Genomic DNA, 20198 nt, shown 5'->3' on the forward strand with positions numbered 1-20198 from the left:
TATATATATATATATATATATATACTGTATATATAAACATTTCTTTTAATACATCTTACTGACCCAACATTTTGAACAGGAAGACCCTTCTACCATTTTGCTATGATTCAATGTGTGTACTGTATACTGTATCTTTGTTGTCGAAACCTTAACAACCCCAAAATGTTAAAATGTAGCCTACTGTAAGTATTTACTTGTGTTGCGTTGAGCTTTTTAAAAAAAAAAATCTGTTATTATTTTATTAGATTTTATTTTATTTGCTGTATATGATAAATGCACTGAGCTGATTCTAAAATTGATCAATGAAATGTTTAAATGTTTTTTATATGAGTGGCAGTGACAGCGATCAGCGACTGAGGATGATGTTTCTTTTTATCTCAAGTTTGTCTGTTTAATTGATTCTGAGTGACATATTTGCTTTAAAGAGGCAATTGCCTTTTTAGACTAGTAATGTTGGTAATGAAGAATCGTAGCAGAATCACTCACCATTGGCAAGAAATTGATTACTTCATTCTAACCTGAATTTGGGATTCTCATTACACAAAAAGAAAAATTAAATGAGACAAGCTGTCAGATATTTTATTTGACTGTCAACACTTCCCTGTGGTCCTAATCTCATACAGCACTCTACCCAATTACTCCACATCGAGGAAAAGTTCAAATGTTTAAAATGATGGTGGCGTCTTAGACTTTGGAGGTCTAGGACTGACTGAACTGTTCAACATTTCATTTTTGCTGCCTATATTCATCAGCGTGTTTATTCATCAGAGTTCATTGGCCTCCTGTTTTTACGTGTCACACCATTTCGTTCAGCTATAGATTCATTGACCTGAAGAGGGTATCTTAGATATGTAAACACATGCTGTTTGTGTACATAAATCAAGCCACTGTAGGAAGAACAATCACCATGTGCAAAGGAAAAATATTCAATACCCTCTCTCTGCTTAAAAGCTCATTCAGACATCTCATTCGTCTTTGAAACAACAGAACTCTCTCAAATACTGTTGCTTGTCCCAGTTGGATAATTGATAGATTTTCCTGTCTTTACTAGGTATAAAAAAAATCAACATTCACAAGGTGACAGAACAGTTCTGAGGAGAGAAAATCTATATAAATGTTGGTCACATGATTCATTCTATTGATCTGTCTTTAAAGGCAGACTATGTAATTCTTTTGCCGCTAGGGGTCGCTTTTTCAAAATAAAGGCGTAGCTTGATGACGCCATGATTTCTGCTTGAGAGCAGTGGAGCTTTTATTATGCCGCAGACGACCTCTTCCGCTTCTTCCGGTCATATGTGTGAGGTAACAGTTTAGATACATTTGAGTGTGTTGAAAGTTATAATGCTACTCTGTGAGTTTGCTACTATGCGGCTACTATGAGCCACTTGTTAAAGCTGCTTGTTAAGCTAGATCGATATTAGCCTGTCTAATAAAACTCATAATATATTAAAGCGTCTTTGGTGTTTCCATAATCCGGAAATCGAGGGTAACGCGGGTATGATGTCATTGATAGGCGACGCACGGACGCAGTCCGTCTCCTGGCTAAAATTACTTATTTCTCTGGATTTAAACATTCTTGGAAACATTTGGGATAATGTAAGTAGGCTACACAAGTCAACAAAATATATAACATTGTTCTAGTGGATTTTGGATATTGTAATCAAAAGGCTGCATTAATCAAAAACAAAAACATGGTTGATATGTGAATCAGACATTATTAGAAGATTGTTACAGCATTAGACTCAACAGATATCTTCGTCTACCTGTCCTTAAAAGATAACATAGAGCCTCTACTCAAAAGACAGGCAAATTAAAGGGAACATTCACCTAAAAGTTAAGTCTGTTAAAATGTATTAGTTGTTATAGATATTGATTTATATTGATTAATTATAAAAAGAAAAATTATAATTATTATGTTTTCTTTAATGTAGTAAAGGTTTACATCAACATTTCCCATGAGCAGCAAGGCAAGAGACAAGGAAGAAAGGAAAGCTGGGAACAGCCGTGCTACGCGCTCTCAATGCTAGTTTGCTATGATTGTTTTGTTTATCATCTAAATCTTGTACAGTTAAGTTTCCCACAAAGCTAAGATGACACCTTTCTCATTGTTTCACTCCAAACTATTCCATGGTGCCAAAACCCAGGAATTTGGACTTTGTTAACAGACTTTCACAAGAAGCGTGGATCTAGCTAGTGGCTTTGTGAGTGAGTGGAAACGGCTGAATGCTACAAGTGAATGAGAAGCGGGGAACAATAAGAGAGACCAACAAGGACGACGAGGATTGTCAGAGAGAGGGAAGCTTATCGGAACCGGACAAAGGAAGAGAGGAGGAAATGCAAACAGATGAACTCGAAGACAAGGTAGAAAGCGCACTGGGATATCAAGACCGTATGGTGTTATGAAAAAGACGTGCTACCAGGCTGATTCAGTGCAGCCAAGATTTAACCGCTCGTCAAAATGCACAAAAAAGTGCCAATGCTGAAAGATTGTATAACAGTCAGTTAAATTGCCAAAGTTGATAATTGACAAATTTGATGGAGAAATAAGTACTTGGCAAGAATTTTAGAACCAATATGAGATTGTCATTTACTTAAATGAAGCACTGTGTAAGAGGGGGAAGTTTACCTACTTGAAATCCTACTTAACTGGAGCTGAAGCTAAGGCGGTAGCAGGGCTTACATTGAGTGATAGTAAATATGATGCTGCAATTACATTGCTTCATGACAGATTTGGTAGGAAGGACCCTGTAGTAAATGACCATAAGTCCAAACTGCTAAACCTGACTCCTGTGAAGAAATCGTATGACATTGGTGCATTAAGACAGCTGTATGATGAATGTGAGATACAGATTGACAGTTTAGAGTCTGCGAGCATTCACTGCGACACTTATGGTAGCCATCTTTGGCAACAGCTCACAAGACCCAATAGAGTACAACGTGATGCTGTTCAGAAACCATTCAATAAGACAGTGCCAGGCAGTGAATCAAGACCCAAGAGGCTGCTCCATCAGCTGCTGCATTGCACTCAGCTTGCTAACCGTTTCCACAGAACTGTGTATTCTATGATGGCGCAACCCATAAGTCAGAACGTTGTCCTGATTATTCAGTAGCTGCACGTAAGGACAAATGAAAAAAAAATTGTCTCAGCACAAGACACAGCGAAATTCTGTAGATCTAAGGGTGTTACATTTCCAATCTACAGTCAACGCCATCATCAGTCTGTGTGTAAGCAAAGTGAAGTAAAGCCAGACATTTCTAGCCTGAACATGGACACTGTTGTTTCATCTGTATCGAGCACAGTAAATATCAAATCAAAGGAACCAAACAGAGTGTTGCTGCAGATAGTAAAAGCATGGACTGATGGTCCAGGAGAGAGAAGGATGGGACGAAAGGACTGTATATCACCAAGAATCCGGCGATACAATATGTATCACAATACGGAGGTTAACTACAATATATTGCGATATATTACAAATCTATAAGAAAGGCAATATATTGCAACATTTGTTGTTTTTTTTTTAGGAAGAAGATCTAATTAAAAAATATTGTAAAGAACACACCACCATATGCATAAAACCTGACCAAAAAAAACACCAACTAATATTTAATCAAAACAATGGGATATGCATTTGCATTTTTATCACTAACTTTTGTGCAATCTACGTAAAGGAAAAACAGTATTGCTTGCAGGATTCTCTCTCTCTCTCTCTCTCTCTCTCTCTCTCTCTCTCTCTCTCTCTCTCTCTCTCTCTCTCTCTCTCTCTCTCTCTCTCTCTCTCTCTCTCTCTCTCTCTCATTTTTTATACATTATTGGATCCTGTTTTAAAGGTGTACAGTTTAATATTAGAGGAAGTATACTCTTTACTTTATAGTTCATACAATATCATACCCATATCGCTATCATGTGCTTTCTTAATTGTTTCCTCACCACAGTCCTTTTTGTTGTTATTAAGAGAAAAACATCTAAACTCTCAGCAGCGCGAAACATTCATTGTGTTTTACTGTATTTTAGCATGGCTTATTTTGCAAACAACATGATTCTTGTCAATCTCCTTAGTGGTTTCTTTATAGTGAAAGCAAAATGAGTCCACTTTTCAGCTCTGAACACCGCGGCGGGAGCTGGTATAATTCTATCGTCTTGTTAGCTGGGTTTGCTAATGCTAACACTAGCTTCTCCCCGTCACAGTTCACGTTCTGAGATAACACTGCCATCTAGTGGTCGGGTTTAAACTGAACACAAAGCCACTGACACGAATCTTGGATGTAAACAAATAAATTTCGATACAGTTTTTTTGAGAATCGATACAGTATCACCAAACATAATATTGCAATATTCACTAGGGGTGGGAATCACCAGAGGCACCACAATACGATATTATCCCGATACTTAGGTCACGATACGATATTATTGCGATTTTAAACATATTGCGATATTCTGCAATATATTGCAATTTATTACCTTTTTTCAACTTCAATTTTTGCATTTTTTCCAAACAAAATTATTACATTTATATCGCCTAAATGTTTGCGCTCATTGCAATTTTTACAATGGGGGTAATATTGTTAAGAATTTACACAACACAAGGAAGCTTGATTTAAATTGTTTAATTAAATTGAAAAAAGTAACACAAATAAATACAATAGAATAAAGATACAAATAATGACAAATAAAGAGAAGTTTTTGATTAGGTCTAACACTAGTATTCATAAATACAGAAACTGAATAATGTAATCAAATGGATATACAACACTGTATACTACCCAGATAGTAACACTGGGTAGTATTTTAGTCCTGACTAAATTAAATACATATTAATTCATTAATTAATTCATTACATTTATATAGCGCTTTTCTGGGCACTCAAAGCGCTTCACATGGAAGGGGGAATCTCCTCAACCACCACCAATGTGCAGCATCCACTTGGATGATTTATTTGTGCTACATAGGCTATTAATCCTGATTCCTTTAACTTAAAGCTATCTTTTTTTTTTTTTTTTTTGACAACAAAATTAATGACAGTCACATATGGCTGCCATCACTTTAAAGGGACACTATGCAGCTTTTTTAGCTTAACTGAACAGCTTCAGAGTTATTGAAATGGTTATATAACTTCTTTCGGGTTGAATGGTGGGCGTCTCGACCCCCCCTGGTGCCTGTGAGCGGAAAAATCTCACTTGCAACTTCGGTGCGGCGGGCCGCCGTGCTCAGTGTCAGGAAGTATCGTGTGATATCAGCTCTCGCGATGTAACATATTCCTTTATGGCAACTGCACACATACACACAGGAACAAGGTATAGAGGGATGGAGTTTGTCACACTATCTTCATGGCTGAGCCGGCATATAAGATGCAGAAAGCTAGGAAAGCATTGTCGGAGGAACAGAGAAAGAGGAAACGGCAGACTGACCGAGCGAGGAGTCAGACACGACACGAGCATAGGCATAATTTGCGGGTGTGTTATGTCCCCATTGAAACCTCTCGCGGCACGGATGTACCATTACAAACAAATAAAACATCTCCAGGTAACTCTAGTAGAGCATTTCGTTCGTTTGTTAAATAAGAGGCGATCTGAAATGTGTTATTTTTGAAATCAAGTGACCAAAGTGCTCGTTGCCTCTGCGATCAGTGGTGCAGATAAGTTACAGTGTTCTGTTGTGACGCGCGCACTGTCTTCACCATAGACTGCACAATGAGGCGCGCCTGAATCCGTTGAGGGGACTGAGAGACTCTCTATATTTTGTTATGGTGAAATCACAAAACCTAATGCACAAAAAACATGTCCCTGCTTGAAATACAACCACTAATAAACAATCGGTTTTGATGAGGAAAATAAACTATACTACTAGTACCGATTAGAACCCAGAACCTCTGACACACTTGGCAAAAGTTCTGCCTCTGGACCATTAAAGTTCATGGGGATAATTGTCGGATCTATGTATTTAATCACGTGAAAATTCTCACCACTAACAACATATATTATATCTCATTAAACGACAAATTAAACACAATGTACTATTGTATACTATGTAATAGGCCATGCCACGCTCTGAGTGAGTGGTATTTACGACAGTAACATTAAATTCAAATACTCCACAGTAACTCTGGGGGTCGCTGTTTGACAAAAACGGGATTCCTGCATAATGCCCCTTTAAGAGCTAGTGCACGGATCCTGTGTTCATTATACTGTCACATGCGTTTTATGCTTATTAAAGATAAAACCGACTATGTTTAGAGTATACTCACGAAGACCGAAATTGACACAATTTTTCGTGTTAAAGCAATACACTGGCCAGCTGTTTTTGAGGCGGATTTTCTATGAATGTGCGCATAGAAAATAATCTCAGAGCGCGCGAACACTGATTTGTTTAAAATCGCTTGAATGTTTAAACTGGTAAGACTTAAAAAGACGTGCAAATGGTAAACTTCAGTCACGATGCACTGCTGGCCCGATTGTGCAAGTGAATATTCCGTCATGTCCCGACTCCTAAACGCGAGTGTGTATTATCGCCGCAGCGCTTGATGCTTGCCTTGCACAACACATTTTGAGAGAAGAGAGATAGAAGACGCGGCACCGCTGAACACTCACGCAGACACGCACTCTACTACCAAAGTTAAATTCTCATGTGTAGCTAATTTAAATAATAAAAGTTCGATACTTGGCGCCCGTGTATCGATACAGTATTGCCACAGAAAATATCGCGATACTATGCTGGATCGATTTTTTTCTCCCACCTCTAATATTCACGTGTATCAACATTTTCTTACACACCTAATAGACGGAGGCAGTCAACAAAGTTTTGTTCATGAAAATATGGTTTTACAGCTACCAGTACTGAGACAAGAGACATTGAACCTCCACACGTTTGGCTCTCCCAATTCTGTGATGACCAAGAGTAACACTGTAAAAATGACCTTGTGTGGAACACACAACAGAAAATTGAGATTTAAGCTATTGAGACACCACAAGTTTCCTCAGCTGTCATGAAGGTGCCTGATGATCAAATTCAAAGACTGATGAAGGATAGGGGGATGCAGCTTGCAGGTTGTATCTGGGAAGATCGAGAGACTAACCGATTTTCTCCTGGCTCTGGATAGCACCTTTGGCTAGCCCATTCAAGGTACTGTTACAAACTGAAGCGAGACAGAAACCAGTCGAAGACAATCAGATCTCAAAGCAGTTACACGCATATTGGGAAATTGAATCTCTTGGGATCGTTCATGACAAAACACCTAGTGTAGAAGAAGCTGAAGTTTTAGAGACCTTTGAACAGAGAGCTTTAAAGATGGACGTTACCTAGATCAGTTGCCATGGAAACATGGCAGACATGTCAGGGCTGAAAGACAACTGTAAAGTTGCAAGAATATTTGAAGCTCTAAAGAAAAGATTTAGAACTGATGATCAGTGACAATCAGAACCCATCTCGAATAGTATGAGTCTGAACAGCCAAAAACTGTGGCGGTACTCCGGGAGTCACTATATGTGGATGACCTCCTTGCGAGCTTGCCTGGTGTGGATGAAGGCTATTGTATCACAGCACAAGCAAAGGCAATCTTGTCTGCTGCAGGAATGGCCCTGAAGAAATGGACAACTAACTCCTCTAACCTGAGCACGAGATGGATAAAAGACCAGATTGAGAGCACAGCAGATTCAGAGACACAGCATTGCAATGAAAGTGTTGGAAGTGATATTGAGGCAAGACCACAATGAATTTGTGTTCCACTTGCGGCAAGTGCTGGATGTTTTGAAGAGAAAAGATAATACTAAGAGGTGTGTCCTTCAAATTTTGTCATATATCTTTGATCCAATATGCTTCCTAACACCCTATACTATTCTCTTTCAATAAATGTGGAAAGGTATTAACTGGGATGAGGAAGTACCCCCAGACTTAGCTCACAAATGGATGCAGTGGTGCAACGAGTTACTGTAGATACACCTTGTGGCCATTCCTAGATGGTGTCAAATCTTGACAAACCAGCAATGTGAGACAGTCAGGCTCCATGTCTTCTGTGATGCGAGTGAAATAGCTTACTGTGCAGTTGGACATCTACAAAGCAAGGGTGAGAGTGTGGAAATTATTTAAACCCTGGTAGCCTCAAAGTCCAGAGTTGCGCCTCTAAAGAAAATGACGCTTCCTCGACTGGAGCTAATGGGAGCCTTGATGGGTGCCAGGCTAGGCTATAATCTATTAAAGGCTCTTAAGATCAGAGAAAACCAGCTCAGCATGTGGATAGACTCAATGATAGTCTTCAATTGGATCCACAATTCAATGGAAATGGAAGCCCTTTGGTTTAGTGAGACTTTGAATCTCAGTTACTTAGTTTGCCACAGACTAATGGTCACACTGAGATGGAAAGCACAATCCAGCGGATCTGCCTACAAGAGGACAATCTGTTGATAGCGTGATTGATAATCAGTAGTGGTGGAATGGACCTGATTTTCTTCTGTTAATGAATCCAGTAGTCTCAGCTGATGCAGAGCTTACAGTGGAAGAGGTTTAATGCAGAGCTTGAGTGCAGTTCAGGAGCACAGACAAAATGGAGACCCTGCTTGATCTATGCAAAAACAGTAAACTCAGTACTCAGTAAAACAGCTGTAGGTACAGAGATTCCTCACCAACACACGCTTCAGGGTAAAGAAGCATGGAGAGCTTGCCGCTGAAGAGTTAAAGTGCCCCATTATGATATTTTAACGTCTCTTAATTTCATTTTCTCATAATATATATTGCATATCGCAAAATTTTTCAATGAATCTCAAATGACTTGATGGATGAATCACTCTCTCTAATCCTCCTTTCCACGAGATACTCTGCTCTGATTGGCCAGATGGCACGGTCTGTTATGATTGGTTTACCGCGTACAGCGCCTGTCGGAAACAAAAACGTCCATTACCATAATAACTTCAGCTCAGTCCTGAGGCTTCCTACAGCTCAGCGATTGTAAACACTGTAAACTAAAGACAGTAATGATGACGCCGATTTTACCATATCAATCCGAGCAGAGAATCGCGAGTCCGAAAATGAAACATTAGAAGAACTAGTTATTCAACCCGAACCTCCATAGCAAGGACGACTTGAGCAGGAAGTTTCTCAGTGATACACTACTCATTTTGAGGTATATTATGAGATGTTGCAACTGTAATTCTTCACCATCAGCATCAGCATTAACAAGAAAATGTCCGTCAACAAACAGATGAGTATATTTCAAATTTATTGTGGTGCACATGCGGGTACTGTATGAATTACAGCGCATAACTTACATTAGCCGAGGACTAACGTGAATGACTAATGTAACATAAACGTTTGTAAGAATGAATCTTGCTCCATCCTTTATCTTTACTCAAAATAGTAAGAATGACAGACAATCTGCATTAATAGACACAGTTTTAGGTAATAGTGGCCCACAGCTGCTTAGAAGTATTTCAGTAAGAGAGTAATAATAACGTGAGTAAGCCGGAGAACTACACAATACATCAGAGATGCACAGTCTTTAAGTATTTTCAAATCTCTTTTAAAAACGCATTGTTTTAGGTTAGCTTTTCCTTGACTTTTATTTTACTTTGTTTATTTTTATTAGGTGTTCAAGCACGAAGTGCTGAAAACCTATTGTATTTGTACTGATTTTTATTATTATTATTAGGTGTTCAAGCACGAAGTGCTGAAAACCTATTGTATTTGTAAGGATTTTTATTAGGTGTTCAAGCACGAAGTGCTGAAAACCTATTGTATTTGTACTGATTTTTATTAGGTGTTCAAGCACGAAGTGCTGAAAACCTATTGTATTTGTACTGATTTTTATTATTATTATTATTATTATTATTATTATTCTTCTGCCGTAAAACGCATCGTGCAGAACAAACCGTAAGTGCTGGAGCTCTGAAACTTTGTCAGATGGTAGTACAAAAATCGAGGAGAGCCTCAGAAAGTATGACCCCGATTGGCCTATAGGTGGCGCTACAGCAATCAATTGCGCGAAACTGCTCATAACTCCTAAACCGTATGTCGTAGACTCAAGTGTCTTATATCATTGGAAAGCTGGAGGCCTGAAGAACAAAACGTATATCTCCGATTTCATTTCCGGTATGCAAATTTTTCCGCCATTTTGAATTTTGTCAAAAACCTACTTTTGCGAACTAGTCCCTGGTTTTTCGCCCGATCAAAACCAGACAAATGCATACGTGTTCTCTGGAGTCTGAATATCAATAATCATTGAAAAAAAGTTGAATTTTCGATTCACGGTCGCTAGGGGGAGTAAAATGATCGTTGTGGGAGGAGCCTATTTTACTAATATGGCTATAACTCGAGAAGTAAATGAGATATCTTCACCAATCTTGGAACACATGTGTATGAGTTCAATCTGAGGTCACAGTAAAAAAATCGCGTCGACCTAACACTAGGTGGCGCTATAACACACAAAAAACCTAAATCGGGCTATGACCACCTGACCGTTAGTCCGATTGACTTAAAAATTGGTGTGCAGTGTCTTGGTCCAAGGTGCCATGTATGTGTATGAGGAAATTGGCGTAACTAAAAAAACATGGCCGCCATTGGCCAATGAATTTGAGCACCTATTACACGAGGTTAACGGAGGCCAATCGGAACGAAACTCGACGGACATGTTTGACTCATGGCCCAAGAGGTCTGTAAGAGTTTTGAAAGAAATTGGCCACTAGTTGGCGCTAACGAGTTTTACGGCTCTGTAATCACGTGGTGTTGCACACATCCCGAAAATATGCATATCATTTGATAGATCTCCTCAGGATGAACAACTTTCCCTCTAGAACCATTGCTGTCAATCAAATCGTTCATTAAATATTCACGAATATGTTAAAAACCTACTTTTGCGAACTAGTCCCTGGATTTTTGCCCGATTGGAACCAGACCAGTCTAGGACAATTCTCTGGACTCTCTAGATCAATAATCATTGAAAAAAAGTTGAACTTTTGCATTTTTCGTATGGCTATAACAGGGTCATTTAGAAAAGGGGCGTGTCAAATACACACAAAAGCCTATAAATCATAAATAAAAACTCAGAACTAAACAAAAATTGGTGAGCATATGTGTCATAACATGGTGAAGAAGCATGCAAAGTTTCATGGAGATCGGACCATAGTTGGCGCTATAACTGTCAAAAAGCTTTAAAACCATACATTTCCTATGGCAAATTGCCTGTATTGGCTGTAAATGCTGATCTCTTAAATGAATGCTCAGATCTTCTTTAAAAAAGGTCAAGAACATGTGTAATATCACTCTGTACGGCATTGAAAAATTTCAGACAAATCAGACAAAATTTGCCTCTATAATTAATTGTCACAGGAAGCCTCAAAACGAAAGTAAAACATTGGGCCACGCCCCCCCAAGCACGAATTCACTCATAACTCGAAAACGGAAAGTCTCTGCCCGCTCAAATTTTGATGGTAAGGTCCTCTCGGGGATCTTGATCCAAATCTTTCGTCGCGGGGCTCGGGAGCGCCCCCCCGCGGATCGCTAATCTGTGAGAACCCCAACTTGAAACGGCTGTAACTCTTGATCCACACCATCTAGATCCTTGTGGAAGAGCTTGTTGGAAAGGGCTCGTCCTCATCTAGCTTCGATTCGAGATTGGTGCAATTTGGCCTGGGCATTCCCGAGATATAAGCCCACAAAGATATGCATTTAAACGGACATTACTCCCGACAGCAATCACTCAGCAACACGGGGATGGTCTTATTCAAGAGGGCTCCTCTAACCCTATCTAAGTTCTGAGTTTCAGATTTTTTCACTTTCTCGTTCCCGAGATATAAGTAAAAAAAAAACGAATTTCCTGTCATTCATTTCAACCGTTTATGTAGGCTGTAAAACCGCTGTTGTCCACTAGAGGGAGCAACAGCATTAGATATTTTTTATCTTTTTTAACCAGTTTTCAGCAATGGCTAACAAACAAATGCTTATAATATAATATTAAATAATGATTTATTAGAAAGTTTAATATTTTTACATCACAAATAAATATCTGAAATGCTTAAGGACCACAAAAAGAGATTTTCACAATATCATAACCCACAATTGTGTGTGTGTGTGTGTGTGTTTGTGTGTGTGTGTAAGCATGCATAATGGTATTCACATTGAAAGACTGGTTTGCTTTAGTGCACAATACTCAGGGTTTCTGCAGGGTTTAGTCAGTCAAATTTAAGACCTTTTAAGACCTTTTTATGACCAATATTATTTAAATTTATGACCTATTCGAATTACGAAAAATAACTTCCTTTCAAAAGTCTTTTTTTATTGACTTTCATTAAAAGTAATAAGTTTAATTATTTAAAGGTTCCATTTTCTTAAGAGTAACAAACTGAAGGCTCCCTTTTCCTAAGTATCAATAACACAGGAACAACACAACACTTATCACGATAATATCAGTCAATATCGATAATTATGACGATAAATGTCAATTCTTTATTTCTTTGAACTTTGAAGGCAGATTTTTGTTCCTAACTGAAAGTTGTAGAAACCAGAGCGTTAATTGTGGTTTTAAACTACTCTTTATTGTCAAAACATATCATGACAAACACTTGCCAAACAGGTGAACATTTCACAAATCTGAGGTAGAACATTCAAACATTTGTATTTTTTCCTTAACAAAAATAATATCTTTAATTCAAAATTAATTTCTTAGTTTCTGCATGTGCTAATGGGGGATATTGTTTCAAGTCTTGAAACAGGTTTGTGTTGCCTGACTTTGATGGCACGTATCTTTCTGAAATGTATGAAAAACAGTAGGCTATTATCCTAAATACATAAATACTGTAATTATATTCCATTAGTCCTTTAATACATTGTCTACATTAATAATATAATACAATTCAATATGTATCCCACATTTCATGGTGCAGTTAATATTACTAGGCTAACGTTACAGTAAAACCATGGTAAAGGATGTAAATGTGTAGATGGAAAAGCTTTCTGACTGTATAGTTGCGCACAGTGTTTCTCCTGTTCGTCAGCGCTGTTTCATCTGCCTTTAAACTGGTTTAAATCACTGAGACATTTGTGTTCTTCGCTGAATTCAAGTGCTTCTCACTGGATCTCGTGATCGAGACTGATCAAAGTTAACCATAGACAGTAAAAGAACGCGTCTGCTCTAGTGAGCTTGATCGCGCTACGCTGCCGTTTGGACTTTGAGCCGAGCGGATAAACGCTCCGTGAGGCGCGCGCGGTTCAAATGAGTTTCGTTCCGCTTTTGGCGCATAAACATGATCTAACATTTATCGAACTCTTAATATCGTTTTATAGAGAAAACATTATATCGCGATAATGAATGAATGAGCATATCAATTTAAGATGTGGCTAAATGTAATTTATGACCTTGTATGGAAAAGCCGGACGTTTTTATGACTTTTTATTGCCTAAAATTCTTATTATTAAATTTAAGACGTTTTATGACTTTTTATGACCCCGCGGAAACCCTGATACTGATTAAACCAAGTAGTTCAAAATAAAAGTGGTACTATAGCAATAAGTGGTCTTCTACTAGCCTCTGCTGGACATTATACTTATTAATAGTCTTTTCACATGTGCTTTTGCATTCATATATTCAGACACTAAAAAATAACCTTATGTGACAATTACTATAATAACACAATCATATTTTGTCTTTCAATTCACTTTACTGTTCTGAAGCTTCACATAATTGCTAACAACGTGGTAAATCATAGTAAATCATGCTACAATCCTGCTGAATCATTCTAGAATGTGGTATATCATGATAAATTATTGTGTAACATTCGGTCACAACAAGGTAACATCAAGGTAAACTAAGACAAACCATGGTAAACTGACTATTGTAGTACATTGAGAAATATGAATCCTGAAGGACAATTGCAGTAAACATTTCTTTTTTCCATCACATAGTTCAAATATCTGTATCTACAACAGAATGTGTGTGTGTAGTCCTAGGTTTCTGAATAAATGCTGAATAATCTGATTAATAGCTTGCAAAGACATTAAATGCTTATAGACCATTAAAATATATTTATATAATGACTTTGTGTGTATGTGTGTGTGTGTGTGTGTGATCAAATGTCTACATATGAGTGTAAAAGCACCTGTGAAAACACTTTATTAATAAGTAGAATGGCCAGCAGAGGGCAGTAGAAGACCACTTATTGTCTCACTCTCATTTTGACACACTTGATTTTCCACAGTAAATCAAAGCACTAAAGCAAACCAGTTTTTCCATGTTAACTATTATAACACAATCATTTTTTTGTCAGAGTTTATCACTTCATTTTTATTGGCCCTTCACATCAATGCAGCAATGTGGTAAATCATGGTAAATCACGATAGAAACATGGTAAATCATAGTAAAAAATACTATTACATGGTGGATCATGGCAAATCATGCTAGCAATGTGATGAATCATGGTAAATCATGCTACAATCCTGGTAAATCATTCTAGAATGTGGTATATCATGGTAAATCATCCTATAACATGGGAAATCATGGTAAACTGTGGTAAATCATGCTAGATTCATGGTAAATCATACTGGAACATGGTAGATCATGAAAAATCACACTAAATTTGGTATATCATGGTAAATCATGCTAAAACATGGTCTATTCCATCTATGATGTCAATGTTTAAATGCTTGCTACATAAAACTTAATGTCTTTTGATGTTTTTGTGCTTAACGGCCTTAAAGGCCTTAACTGCTTGAACACCGCTAAATGCTGCTAGCAGCTTTAATTATTATTATTATTATTATTATTATTATTCTTCTGCCGTAAAACGCATCGTGCAGAACAAACCGTAAGTGCTGGAGCTCTGAAACTTTGTCAGATGGTAGTACAAAAATCGAGGAGAGCCTCAGAAAGTATGACCCCGATTGGCCTATAGGTGGCGCTACAGCAATCAATTGCGCGAAACTGCTCATAACTCCTAAACCGTATGTCGTAGACTCAAGTGTCTTATATCATTGGAAAGCTGGAGGCCTGAAGAACAAAACGTATATCTCCGATTTCATTTCCGGTATGCAAATTTTTCCGCCATTTTGAATTTTGTCAAAAACCTACTTTTGCGAACTAGTCCCTGGTTTTTCGCCCGATCAAAACCAGACAAATGCATACATGTTCTCTGGAGTCTGAATATCAATAATCATTGAAAAAAAGTTGAATTTTCGATTCACGGTTGCTAGGGGGAGTAAAATGATCGTTGTGGGAGGAGCCTATTTTACTAAAATGGCTATAACTCGAGAAGTAAATGAGATATCTTCACCAAACTTGGAACACATGTGTATGAGTTCAATCTGAGGTCACAGTAAAAAAATCGCGTCGACCTAACACTAGGTGGCGCTATAGCACACAAAAAACCTAAATGGGGCTATGACCACCTGACCGTTAGTCAGATTGACTTAAAAATTGGTATGCAGTGTCTTGGTCCAAGGTGCCATGTATGTGTATGAGGAAATTGGCGTAACTCAAAAAACATGGCCGCCATCGGCCAATGAATTTGAGCACCTATTAGACGAGGTTAACGGAGGCCAATCGGAACGAAACTCGATGGGCATGTTTGCCTCATGGCCCAAGAGGTCTGTAAGAGTTTTGAAAGAAATTGGCCACTAGTTGGCGCTAACAAGTTTTACGGCTCTGTAATCAGGTGGTGTTGCACACATCCCCAAAATATGCATATCATTTGATAGATCTCCTCAGGCTGAACAACTTTGCCTCTAGAACCATTGCTGTCAATCAAATCGTTCATTAAATATTCACGAATATGTTAAAAACCTACTTTTGCGAACTAGTCCCTGGTTTTTCGCCCGATCAAAACCAGACCAGTCTAGGACAATTCTCTGGACTCTCTAGATCAATAATTATCAAAAAAAGTTGAACTTTGCCCTTTGGTTCACTGTAACAGGGTCATTTAGAAAAGGGGCGTGTCAAAATACACTCAAAAGCCTATAAATCATAAAAGAAAACTCAGAACTTGACAAAAATTGATGAGCATATGTGTCATACCATGGTGAGGAAGCATGCGAAGTTTCATGGAGATCGGACCATAGGTGGCGCTATAACTGTTAAAAAGCTTTAAAACCATATATTTCCTATGGTAAATTGCCTGTATTGGCTGTAAATGGTCTTTTCCATCTATGATCGTAAAATTTTCATATCTTAATGTTTAAAACCAGTGCAGTACAATTATCTGGACTCTCTAGATCAATAATTATCAGAAAAGGTGTAATTTCTTCATTTGAATGGCTGTAATAGTGTAAATTGGATGGCTATAACATTTTGGATGGCTATAACAGCCAATAAGTGGTATTTTACTGCCCCCTGCTGTCATTTCATCATACTACTCCCTAAAATTGTTATATATAATTGAAATTTAGACTTTATTAAATCATTATTTTAACATTTACAATCACATTTTGTCCAAATTCATCTATTGCTCTGTACTCTCTAGAACAATAATTATCAGAAAATGTATAACTTGTAATGTATAACATTTGGATGACTATAATAGGGTCACTTCAATATGTAGCCTTGACCGAAAGCCAATATCTTTTCAATGAATGCTCATAGCTTCTTAAAAAAAGGTCAAGCATGGCTAACAGCCAATAAGTGATATTTTACTGCCCCCTGCTGTCATTTTCATCATACTACTCCCTAATATTGTTATAGTTCATATTTAGACTTTCTAAAATCATTATTTTAACATTTACTATCACATTTTGTAAAAATGCATCTATTGGAGTATTATGGACTGCATTTATTTATTTTATTTATTACTCTTTACAATTGTGTCACAGGAAGGCTGAAAACGAAAGTTTTTATTTATACAACTGTTTATAGTCTGTAATACCACTGTTGTCCAATAGATGGAGCAGCAGTATTATACAAATGCTGAAGGAGTATTGTTCATTCTTAGTTAATGCTAACTAATGTAGTTAACATTAACTAAGAATGAACAATACTCCTTCAGCATTTGTTAATCTTTGTTAATGTTAATTTCAACATTTACAAATACTTTATTTAAATCTTGTTAACATTAGTTAATGCACTGTGAACTAACATGAACTAACAATGAACAGCTGGATTTGTATTAACTAACGTTAACAAAGATGAACAAAAACAGTAACAAATGTATTGCTCATGGTTAGTTAATGTTAATTAATACATTAATGTTTAATAAATTAACCTTATTGTAAAGTGTTACCGACATTTTTAATCTTTTTTTTAATCAGCTTTCAGCATTGGCTAACAAACAAATGCTTAAAGCTATTTTTTTATTAAAAAAATACCAAAGTGGTATTTTACTGCCCCTTGCAGTCATTTCATCATACTACTCCCTAATATTGTTTTATAATTCATATTTAGAATTTCTAAAATCATTATTTCAACATTTACAATCACATTTTGTCCAAATTCATCTATTGGAGTATTATGGACTGCATTTATTTATTTTATTTATTACTATTTACAATTGTGTCACAGGAAGGCTGAAAACGAAAGTATAACGTTGGGCCACGCCCCCCAAGGACAAATTCACTCATAACTCGAAAACAGAAAGTCGCTGCACGCTCAAATTTTGATGGTAAGGTTCTCTCGGGGTTCTTGATCCAAATCTATCGTCGCGGGGCTCGGGAACGCCCCCAATCTTTAGATAATTTTTTCATTATCTCGTTCCCGAGATATAAGTGAAAACCAAATTTCCATTCATTTATTTCAACTGTATATAGTCTGTAATACCACTGTTATCCAATAGATGGAGCAGCAGCATTATACAAATGCTGAAGGAGTATTGTTCATTCTTAGTTAATGTTAACTAATGTAGTTAACATTAACTAAGAATGAACAATACTCCTTCAGCATTTGTTAATCTTTGTTAATGTTAATTTCAACATTTACAAATACTTTATTAAAATCTTGTTAACATTAGTTAATGCACTGTGAACTAACCTGAACCAAAGAGTATAGAAGAACAAGAGGCGAAACTCCGATGCTTTTCTGGTAACAGCCACTAGGTGGCGCGGCCGCCATTTTGGGGTGAAAATTCCAACTGGAGTTACTGGGCAACAGCACAGATAACAGTTTTTTAGGTAGTTTTTCTTGCATTTTTATGCAACTTTACACATTTACTACTATTATTAGTTACCAACTCCACTAGGCCTGAAATATATTTTGTACGTTTTAATCCCCTGGATCGTGCTACAAACATGATGATCTTAACATGATGCATTGGTGTGTCCGTTATCTGTGTTTTTTTGTTTACATAGGCTTGCTTTAACGGTCATTAATATAAAATAGTACTGCAAAAAAACAGTTTACTGTAAAGCTATTCTATTGCTGTTATATATTTATTGTCCAACATTTACATTTTAGTACAATTACATTTATTTGCTGAATTCATTTATTTCATTGAACTTATTTTTGTATGTAAGGTTATGTGTACCTCCTGGGAAACGGTCTAACGTTATAACTTTATGAACTTACATCACTTTATTCTTCTTACCTGTCAAACTTAATGTAGAGATTAATATAATTAATTAAATCCTTGAACTTCCCTGTCTCAAGTTATGTGGGGGAAAAGCCTAGTAGCAACTTCTTTTTAATGGATATAACGTTAACTGTTGTGAATTAAAATAATCACCTAATTATTTCAACCTAAAAATGACCTCTGCACTGGACTAAATATATGTATAATATATGACTGCCGAGTCGCTTTCACCCCAAAATGGCGGACGCGTAGGGCTGCTGCTGGGCGCTGGTGTTGCAATGGAACGTTCTATTGGCTTTCACTTCTTGTCAATATACGTTCTTTGCCTGAACTAACAATGAACAGCTGGATTTGTATTAACTAACGTTAACACTAGAAGTGCCAGAATTCCATAACTACTAGAACTGCCACAAGCGGTCATTTTGACCGTTAGATTGCAAACTCTATATCTTTAATGATAAATACCCAATTGAGAGATTAATGCATTTGTTGTATTAGGATATCTTTTAAAAACAAAACAACACCAAACTGTACATTTTAAAAAGTTTAATTATACATTTATAAATAATAATATCAGTAGCCCGTAATTATCGCATAGGGCCTATTCACAACAGAGCTATATTTCCATATCCCTTCAACATAACTCAGAACAAGATAATAACAACTAAAAGTATCTTATTTAGATATTCTTTTGACAGTGAGAGAGACAATGTCATGGTTTATGAATTCGCTGTCTCCTTTCTCGTCTTGTTGTGTGTGTGTGTGCGTGGTCGCTGATCAATGCAGCTGATCAGCACGTGCGCTCTGATCAACGCGCCAGCTGCAACTGATCAGCGATTCGACCCTTTTCAGTGTTACTGTTCTCGCCTAGTCTTTGGGTGTTTCTCAAAACCAAGAATGCAAAGAACGGACTTGTGTTCTTGGGGAGAACGCTCTTGCTAGTTGTTCTTGGAAGAATGAACTCACAAGCTAACGAGCACACAGAACGCTGCTGACAGTTTGAGACGATGTGTTCTTGCTGGTATTGCGCAATAATACCCCCGCACAGACACCGTCTGCAGTACCCAAACATAACGAGAATTATTGACGATAACAGCCAGGCTGCAATGGTCTCTTGGCTGTGGGGAAAAACGAGTCTGTGAGCAAACTGGCCGGTTGGCTCGATAGCTGACGTTACACCCGCAGGCGCTTATGGAGATTCTCACTTCCGAAAACGTTTGAGCACATTTTCGATTAGCCATACATTTTCGTAAAAATGCCAATATTTGAAATCTACACAGTTGATTTCTCGCATCAAATGTTCTCAGAAGTGAATTTAGTGATGAAATAGTGTACGTAATTGTAGAAAAACGAAATACTGTATTGACCTGCCTCTCCTTCCTCGAATGCCGAATTGAATGCTGGGATATTTCTGCCGTCAAGTCAACACAAGTTACCAACCGATGCATCCTTGGTAAAATGGGCGTGTCAAGAACACATCCGGGATTTTTAACTGTTCTTGCCAAAATGCAAACTTGTGTATTGGGACAGTACTTGGGCCACAAAAGATGACGTTTCACAAGAACACAAGGACACAAGTACAGACAAGAACACAGATTGAGAAAGGCCCTTTGTCAGATCGTTGTGGATTTTTCCTGCGTGTTTGTTCCCTGCCTGTATACGTTTTCCGTGTGTCATCCCGTGTTCAACACTCCTGGTTCAGCACTCACTCCCTGTGCTGCCAAGGGCTTCAT

At 37.5% G+C, this 20198-nt stretch overlaps 1 long non-coding RNA gene across 1 annotated transcript in view; it reads right to left on the reverse strand.

Annotated features, from left to right (window-relative positions):
- Nucleotides 1–18898, reverse strand: part of LOC130091767 (uncharacterized) — a 137064-nt gene extending 118166 nt beyond the window's left edge. The window contains exon 1 of the long non-coding RNA XR_008807861.1: nucleotides 18831–18898. This is a non-coding gene — a long non-coding RNA (uncharacterized LOC130091767). The remainder of the gene's footprint in view (nucleotides 1–18830) is intronic.
- Between the last annotated feature and the right edge of the window lie 1300 nt (nucleotides 18899–20198).

The sequence above is a fragment of the Rhinichthys klamathensis genome, unplaced genomic scaffold (genome assembly GCF_029890125.1).
Source record: "Rhinichthys klamathensis goyatoka isolate OS25496 unplaced genomic scaffold, OSU_Roscu_1.1 h1tg000007l_1, whole genome shotgun sequence".
Taxonomy (NCBI): Eukaryota; Metazoa; Chordata; class Actinopteri; order Cypriniformes; family Leuciscidae; genus Rhinichthys; species Rhinichthys klamathensis.